This window comes from Drosophila tropicalis, unplaced genomic scaffold, assembly GCF_018151085.1.
Source record: "Drosophila tropicalis isolate 14030-0801.00 unplaced genomic scaffold, ASM1815108v1 contig_158, whole genome shotgun sequence".
NCBI classification, from domain to species: domain Eukaryota; kingdom Metazoa; phylum Arthropoda; class Insecta; order Diptera; family Drosophilidae; genus Drosophila; species Drosophila tropicalis.
In genome coordinates this window covers 3,773,409-3,781,503 of record NW_027172602.1, presented here as the reverse complement: position 1 = coordinate 3,781,503, position 8,095 = coordinate 3,773,409, and the positions used below count along the sequence as shown (strand labels likewise).

At 34.8% G+C, this 8,095-nt stretch overlaps 1 long non-coding RNA gene across 3 annotated transcripts; it reads right to left on the bottom strand.

Annotated features, from left to right (window-relative positions):
• Positions 1-5,126: 5,126 nt before the first annotated feature.
• LOC137587061 (uncharacterized) lies at positions 5,127-6,206 on the bottom strand. 3 transcript variants are annotated; one of them, XR_011033857.1, is made up of 3 exons: positions 6,045-6,206; positions 5,745-5,992; positions 5,127-5,694 (listed from the first exon to the last, which is right to left on the bottom strand). It is a non-coding gene; the product is annotated as an uncharacterized lncRNA (long non-coding RNA). The 3 variants fall into 3 exon arrangements; XR_011033856.1 differs by having other exon boundaries at positions 5,127-5,687; positions 5,745-5,982; positions 6,045-6,200; XR_011033854.1 differs by having other exon boundaries at positions 5,127-5,687; positions 6,045-6,199.
• Positions 6,207-8,095: the final 1,889 nt, after the last annotated feature.

Here is an 8,095-nt window from a genome sequence, read left to right as displayed (position 1 = left end):
GATTTATTTTAGTGGCAAATTTAACAAATTTTAAAAGAAGTGCTAATTCATAAACGTTTTTTCTAAACATCTAAGCTTGTTTAGTTTCCGTTTAGTAGATGAAAAAGTCATTATAAGTAGAAATAGTTTTGAGATTATAATAATAAATGAAATAATGTGTGCAAATTACCATTAAAAATTAAAGATCTTATAGTGGCTCTCTTTAACTCTATATGTATAAGGCTTTCTATCTCACTTTCTCGCACGTTGTGTGTCTATCTCTTTTACTGTTGCGTTACATGGAGTTTCAAGTATAAGTATAAGTATTGTTAAGTTTATGGCCCGCCCTCGCACTGATTGGAAATTCCACAGGTTTTAAGAAAGAAAATCGCTTGAATAACTTAGGTTTTAACTAACTAGTTTACTATGTATTCCATGTAATTATGTAAAAGTCAATATCTAGAGGAAGGGGGCAACTAAAAATCCCATATTAAAACCGCAAAGCACGATTTTATTTCGTTTCATTTTTCATTTCGTTTCGTTTCGAATGAAAGTCGGCACACACCATAGAAAATGACTGCAATTGGCGTGCGGTTAAAGTCGTTAAAGTCAGCGACTTAAAAATTAATTAAATTAATTACATGTTGACCTATACATACTTGAGTGGGCTTCTGAATGGAATGGAATTTGCTTCTTTGATTGATCAAACTTACCGATAAACCGGCTTCTTGACATTGCCAAACTCATCGTCATCGTCATCGTCGTCGTCATCATCATGGCTGTCAGGAGTTCGATTAAAATTAATGGCCGTTAGACTGACACCTTTATCCGGTGTATTGACCGCTGTTGTGGCCGGTGTCCCGATGCTGGAAGTCATTTCATCGACAATCTGTAAAAAGTTAATACAAAAAACTTATTACATCCATCACACCAAAGGCACACACACATTTCAATTCGATTATTTATAACTTGGAACATATGTATAATGACGGCTTTTGGCACTTCATTACACATTCTACAAAACACGTACAATTAGCACACATATGAGAATTTTTGTTTTCGCTCAAATTGTTTGAATTTTTCACATTCAATTAAACCACGAATCACAGTTATCGAGAAACCGCATTCAAATGCGTTCTAATAGAAAATAGAGTTCTATGTAACCCTTAATGAGTTTTCTAAAGATTTCTTTTCCGGATATATGTCTGTAGTTTGACTGTTTTAGGTACCTGCCTTAGCCTTTGAGGGAAACTCGAATGTAGAGGACGAGGACGACGATGATGATGATGATGATGTGGAATTGATAACGACTATATCCTCAGGTGTTGTTGTGTCCATTAGTGTTTGCTCCTTCTTGCCAATTGGCACACTGTGCAATGTAAATCGAGTCATTGTACTTGACCTAAGCTCGTGTTTTCTTTGTTTTGTTTACCACACGAAAAACGAAAATATTAAACACTTTAATCACACGCAATCACAATCACATAGAGTGAGGGGGAGAGAGAGAGTCCCAATTATTGGTTGATTCCGTGTGCCGATCTTGTGGCTGTCTGGAATATTGTGTATTAACTAGAACTGTTCGAGGCATATTTTGCGCTTCGTTTCAGTACTCAAACTCAATCGCCGAGTCAAATGAGTGAGTGGCTGACTGAGTTCGGAGTGAGTTTTTTGTATGTGAGTGTTTAATTACAATGATTCTCACACACAATTTTAAACAGAGATGGCTAGCTCTAGTCTACAGTCAATTCAACTAAATATCCTGTTGTAAATTAAATAAACAATTTGCTAAAGCTAATCGCCGACAAAAATTAAGATTTGGATTTAGCTAGAGCTTATCACAATCTTGGCAAACATATTAGAAATTCTTATCTTTCATTTATACAAAGAGCAAATTGAACAAGTCAGTGAAACGAAAACAATATTTATTTTCTCTTGACTTGATAAACAATTACAACAATAACAACAACAATTATGTTTTTTTTGTAGTTTAAAAACAATTTTCAATTTTCGAGAATTTAAGCGCAAAGCAAAATAATCTAGCGCCCAATAGTAGGCAATGAATAATTTTAACTTTTTGCCTCCTTATGTCAGGCAATAAAAAAACAATCGAGACAGAGGGAGAGAGAGAGAGCGATTAAGAGCTATTGAGAGAAGAGGGCTGAACCTAAAGTATCAACCATCACACATACGCCCCGTAATCTTTATACACCCGCTCCCGCACAGCAATTGGCACATCCATAATTAGCGTTAAGTTATATATTACACTTGATCTCTCGAATGCAAACAAGGCGACGGCAAATACTCAAAATAGCCCACAAAAGCTGTCAAAGCAAGTAAATAGATACGTTAATAATTGTGTTTTGTGGCTAAGATGTTTTCGGTTTGCGATTTTGGTTTCTAGCACATGAATACAAAAATCACAGAAATCACCGAAATCACATTCAATTGTTGATGATGTGGCAAAATTCTGTCATAAACTAGCAATTAGTTAAAAGTTATTCAGCCAAAAAGGCAAATCAATGACTTCACATGAGATCACTTTATGATATATAGCAACTTACGATGTATTTGTACTTTGAAATGCGTTCTAACAAAAAATATCCAAAAAGGAATCAATTTGACACTTAATTTTAAAATTTATCTAAGAAAAAGGTTTGTAAAAAACTACAATTTATGGCAAATAGACTCATTCAAATCGATATATGTATATGTATGTATATTAATAAGTTACTCAACTAAATTGCACATAAAATAAAATATATAATTTATTATATTCTAATAAATATTGAAAACTGGCTTTAGAGTTATTACTGTAATTACGTTGTCTTTAGGGTTTTTTTTTTCCATCACTTTAGTTTCGGTAATCAAATGTCATTTACTTTTATATACCCTAACCCACTTTCCGACAAAATTTCCCTTAGCGATTGTTAAAAATCATGTGATTAATCTATAAAAACTATATAGCTATTGTTTGTTGATTTTTTTGGTCACATGTTAAATAATAATTTGAAATTTCATTAATTTCCATTTGCATTTTCACCTCTCTGTTTGAATTTCGACTAAGTCAATTAGTGTTAAAATTATTTTTGGCAGGGGATTCTCAGTAAGACACATACACACACACACACACACAAGAGAGACTTTGGGGGCAGAGATAACTGAATATACACTTAATTAGCAAATATACGAATTTTAATTTTATGTTGTTGTTTTTTTGTCAAACGAGTTTATGCGTTCATATAAACAACAACAATAATGAATCGAAAAAGCAAAAAACTTACACTGTCTGTTTGACTGTGCTCTTCGTGAAGGGGATCCTGAGCCTGCATTTGATGCCGTAGACGTAGTGCCTCCAAATCCAAGGCATTGATGCCCGAAGGCAATGAGATTGAATTGCGTCTCAGGCCATGACTGAAATGCTCTGCCTCTGGCGATGATGATGATGACGATGCAGGTGGCGGCGATGGAACCGGAGCTGTCTGTTCCACTTCATTGACCACTCTCAAATGTTGCAGTTCGACACCACGACGTGCGCCCAATGACTGTTTGCGTATTGGAGTTGATATCACCATCTTTGGCATTTCTGGATCTGGATCTGGATCTTCCTCATCCGCATAGGGTAGAGCAGAATATTCTTCATTAAGCGCCTGCGCGGCCATGTTGAGGCTTTTGCTCAATGGATTTGCCGGGAGGGGTCGGGTCAGAACGAATATATATATATATATATATTTGATCTTTCTTATATGTATGTATACGCACGTTGTTACGCCAGGGCGAACAAATTACGACTCGACTCCAGCGAACTACGTAAAGTAAAACCGTCAACAACAACCGTTGCCGCCGCCGCGTTTTAGAGCGGGCTAAGCTCTGCTCTCACCTGGCTGGGCTCGGTACTTCGACTGCGACTGCGACCGAAACTCAAACTGAAACTGTAACTGGAACTGGGCACAAAGGCATGGGCTAGCTTTGATTGCCATCGCTGTTTGCTTTTAATCATTGGCCTTATCACAAACAACATCGGCCCTGCGATTATCGCATTGGAGAAGGCGCACTGATTACGCATTCTCTATGGCATACTCACCCCCCAATTCCACACCCGCGCCAACAAGACAAGCATTAACCCTTTTTGGGTGCTTTGAACTCTCCGCCTTCGCATCGTATTGATTTAGTTAATTAAATTCGAACTGTTGTTTAAACAGCAGTCACTTAATGTTGATCGCATTCATATTTGTCAATTTGTTTAGGCTAATTAGCCATGATCTCCTCCTTCTCCTTCTCCAATGCAGGACCGGATTGGATGGCTAACAACAGACCGATTCTGAAAAACGTTTGAAATCTACTTGGAATTGGTTTGATTTGGTGAATTACGAAAATAGAAACCTAATGCCAGATCATTTGGGTTATCGGAAAGTCAATTAAAAAGTTTAGCATATAGATTAGACAATTTAACAATCGGCCACTGAGTCGGCCGGGGTTTTAATCATTTCATTTGGCAACAACAAAAAAACCCTCAAGTGGCAATCGATCAAATATAGGTAGTATATGGAATAATCCGTCCCTGGATTTATCATGCTTAATCATTCACTCCACAGCTCCGTCAAGTGGCAGCCGATCAGAGCCAATTGATCAAATATAGACTATCAATAACCACCAATGGCTATTTTCACCTTTTCACAATAATTACATGTTTTTGGGCATTCAGTTGGTAAGCTCTGAGGTCTGAGGTCTGGGGTCTGGGGGGTCTGGCTCTTCTGCACCTGATAAGCCAGCTCGTATCTCACCTGACTGGAAAGGAGTGCATAATAAAACTAATTCGAAATATTGTTTAACAAATTGCTCTCATAAATTTTCATTTCGCTCAAGAATGTGGATTGCTGTTTGACTTTCGGAAAGATAAGTCAATTTCCAAATCCATATACCTACATACATATATACCTATACCTGTGTGTGTGTGTATATATAGACTTGCTTGCTGCGTGTATATTGATTTGCATAATGATCGAACTAAATGACTAAATTGAAAATTCATACACGCAAAATTACAAATTAATTGTCCATGCGAAATGCGTTTGTATGCCTTAACATGGCCAAAAAAGTTGAACAAGGCAAGGCATACCATTTCAAAGGCATTATTGCAGGGTATCACATTTGCTTGAAACTTATATTTCATTTATCCAGATCCAAAAGAGGCATTAAACCTAAAAATTTAGTTACAATCGATCGAAATGTAGAAATTTACACAATTTGAAAATTTTGTATCATCCGTAAAGACCCTTCGTTTGTTTTCAATGGTCTCCTTTACAAACAAATTAGAGCAACCAATGGGAGACGATATTGGTTGCCCTTCGCTCGGGCTTCGAAGGGACTAGAAGGCCGACTGGGCCCTATGCTTCCCCTCGCGCTTGCGCCTAATCACTCTCGAGAAATCATAAGAGATCTTCCGACCCACTACAGTATTCCGCGACGTCAATCGACAAAGTCGATACAACATTTGGGCTCTGGCAACCATCATATTGGTTAGCGAAGCACGACTTGTCGTAAGACGAGATGGCATCCGAGTAGGTCCCCACACTTCGTCGAGCCATGGCGAGTATCCATGAACTTCTTGGATAGCGAAGTCAAGTTTCGAGCGAATCAAGTGAAAATTCATTAGTTCGTACGGCATTTTTGTAACCTCGTAGAAATCCTAGAAGCGATTTGCTAAAAAACTGGCAACTGTAATTAGATGTGGAAGGGATTTCGAAAAGTAATAAGTAGTAACTTACTTGTAGTATATAGATCAAATCCCTGTGAAACTCTTGAACAAGCCTTAACTTGTGAAGTTAATGCAAAATCCTCGAACAAGTTATCCTTTTCTTGCGACAGTTAACTTCTTTGACTACCCTTGAACAAGTTAGTTTACCTTATGTGACGAAAGCCTTCAAAAATTATCGAACAACTCTCTCAAACTCCTTGCGAAACCCTCGAACAAGCCTTTCACCTGCTTGTGATAGTGAGAAATCCCTGCAAAGTCCTGGAACAGGTTTTATCTTTTGTAACCAAGTATTTGGTAAACTTTAACTTACTTGTGATTGTGATCAAATCCTTGCCAAATCCTTGAACAATTTACTTTGTGAAATACTTTTAAAAAGTTCTAAACAATTTCTTATTTACACATGCGTTCAACGAATGAAAACTGAATATGAATTGAAATCTCTCTGGCCTCAGTTAGGTATATCGATTCTGAGAAATGGGCCAGGCCAACTAGATTTAAAAAGTTTTTAAACAAACATTTGCCATGCCAACTCGATTGGAATTCATCAAATGAATGTTTCAAACTTGCCAAATATCTGAGAGACAAGTTTGAGAGATAGAAACGGACCAGGCCAAGTCGATTGGGCTTGATTAAACGAAGTTGTTACAAAGAAGTGTCCATTGGATCAATAGGATAAGAAAATTTAAATGTCCTCATTTATTTTTGTGGGATTGCGTCTTGGCAGAGGCCATTAACTCAAGGATTAGCTTCAAGCCAAGCCATTTTTCACTTTAAGGCCATTTCAATGAATTAGTGTTGGGTTTTTTTTTTTTTTTTTTTTTTGAAAAGGGGAAAAAATGCAATTCTTTTATTTTGTCAATAAATTTGTTTTTGTTTTTTTTTTTTTTTTGTTAAATTTCATGTTCTTTTTTGTTTTTTTTTTTTTAATTTGTTCTCACGCTTTGAGTGTGTTTGTTTGTGTTATGTGTGTGTGTGATGGATATATGTATGTATGTATGTGTGTGTGTGTTTATTTTTGAATTGTTAATATTTAATGTGTAAGAAAAACATTTTTATTTAATTATTTATATGTATATACATACAAACATACGAATGTGTATTGAGAGGGGGAGAGGGGAATGTTGCAGTTTGTTTTTCTTTTTTTTTTTTAGTTTTACTTATTAGCATTTTACTGCTGCTGTTGTTCTTCTTTAAATACATATATATTAAGAAATATCTGCCTATGAATGTTCCAAGTTGCAATAAAATATTTAAAAAAACAAACAACAACAAACAAGTACACAAAACAATAAAATTAAATGCACACACACAAAATACAAAAAAAAAAAAACAAATCAAAAATAAAGTTAAGTAAATATATGTATATATAGATATAAATATGTATGTATATGGAATATATGTATATATATATATCTATATGAAAAACTAAACTAATGAATGCTAATGATAAATGGCCAAATGTTCTTATATGTATATATGGAAAATTGGCAACCATCGTGTAAGAGAATATGAGATGAGATGCTCAGATGATGAGAAATAAAAACTAATAAACATTTGAGACAACTAAACCAACAGAAAATCGCACTAGTATTTAGTAGTATATACACATACATATATGTATATAAAATGTATATATATAATTTGATATAATAAATACATTGCATATAATTATAATAATAATAATAATAATGATGATAGGTAGACAAAGAAACAGAATTACAAATTAATTCATTGAGACAATAATAATAATAATAATAATAATAGTACGTAATAATAATTGTGTTTAAATTGTAAATATCACAAGCAGAACCTCACTTGCATCGTTGATAAATGAATGTATATACATATACATATATACATGCATTCCTGTATGTGTGTGTGTAAGTGCAAATGTGTATGTATGTATGTGTGTTGGTTGGTGTTGAGTTTGGCAATGATTGGAAAATAGTTACTTGGATCAACTAAATCTCTCGGTGAAATATAAGAAAACGAATTTACAATTTGCTTTAACAATCGACACACACATACACACACACACACATGTGTACACACATACATATGTACATACATATATTGCAATAGCAAGTTGTAAACAAAATATCTTTCGAAAAAATAAGGAATCTACCATGTATACTAAAACATAATTAGAATTGAATGCTAGATATAATCTCATAGTTTTTAGAATTTTATAAAGGAAAAATATATATATATATATGTATATATAGTGGAATATGTTTTAAATTAACTAACAATAAGATTTACGATTTTAAACCAAGTAAACATTTTCTTATCATTGCCCCCAAGCATTGGGAAGTATGGCCAATCTGAAGGGAGAGAAAAAGAGAGAGAGAGAGACACAGC